Here is a 1,209-nt window from a genome sequence, read left to right as displayed (position 1 = left end):
TCACATGCACACACACATACACACACATAGATGATGCCAGCAAAAAAGAAAACAAAGAAAGAATAATTTTCTTTGTTGGGTTGCCAGCATGCCCATAGGAGAAAGCAGACTTGCAAACAGAGGTACTGGCTAGTGATGTGGAGGCGCATTTCTTCCAGAGTTTGACAGCACTTATTATTATTAATATTTAAGTCAACCTTTGAAGTGTAACATACAGACAGAAAAGTGCACAGATTGTAGGTGCAAAGCTCAAATGTATTTTTTTTTTTTTTTGGTGGTTGGCAGGTACAAAGATCAAACCCTGGACCTTGGTGTTAACAGCACCACACTCCAACCAACTGATTTAACAGGCCAGCCTTCAAGTGTATTTTTGTTTTTGCAAAGGGAATATATCATGTAACCACCACTCAGATAAAAAAAATAGAATATTACAAGCATCCCAGAAGTCCCCTGGTACTCCCTACCCAGTTACTATCCTGTAAAATAACAGCTATTAGAATTTCTATCAAAATCAATTACTCTTATCTTGGGCAAAACGGATGAGTTTTGTTTGTTTTCATTTGCTGCTGCTGTTGTTCCCTGAAGTGGAGGGAGAATCTTGGACAATTTCTGAGGCAAAGTTTAAATAACAGGTCCTATACTTCTTAGCAGAGGTTTTTAAAGTGTGGCCAGAGACCAGCAACATCAGCATCACCTGGGAACTTACTAGAAATGCAAACTATTAGTTCCCATCCCAGACCTACTTCATTAGGGATTCTGGGGGTGGGGTCCAGCAATCACCCTCCAGGTAAGTCTGATGTAATTCAAGTTTGAGAAGGGTTCCTGTAAAGGTTCACAAGGAAAAGCACCGAGCCTGGGAGTCTGCCAGGCATCCCGATGGCTGAGGTGGACATGAGTGGTGAATGGAACTCCCCACAAACAGTCCTCAAAGAAAGAACACAAGACACAGAGCAGAGAGGCCTGCAGCTTTTTATAGTCAAAAAAGCAGTGATGTTCTCAGATGTTCTCAACCTAAAGTATTCTTCAGAAACCTTTAAATAGGTTTCTTTTTAAAAATTAAAAAAAAGAAAATAAAAATAAAAATCATCAGTTAAACACAGATGCTTGAACCCCACCCCAGACATAGTGAGGAAAAATCTCCAGGAGTTGAAGCTTGGATATATGCTTTAGATGTTCCATAAATTATATAGAGTAAGGACCACAACTGCC

Source organism: Galeopterus variegatus, unplaced genomic scaffold (genome assembly GCF_000696425.1).
Source record: "Galeopterus variegatus unplaced genomic scaffold, G_variegatus-3.0.2 Scaffold1931, whole genome shotgun sequence".
Lineage (NCBI taxonomy): Eukaryota > Metazoa > Chordata > Mammalia > Dermoptera > Cynocephalidae > Galeopterus > Galeopterus variegatus.
Note: the sequence above shows the minus strand (reverse complement) of the source record.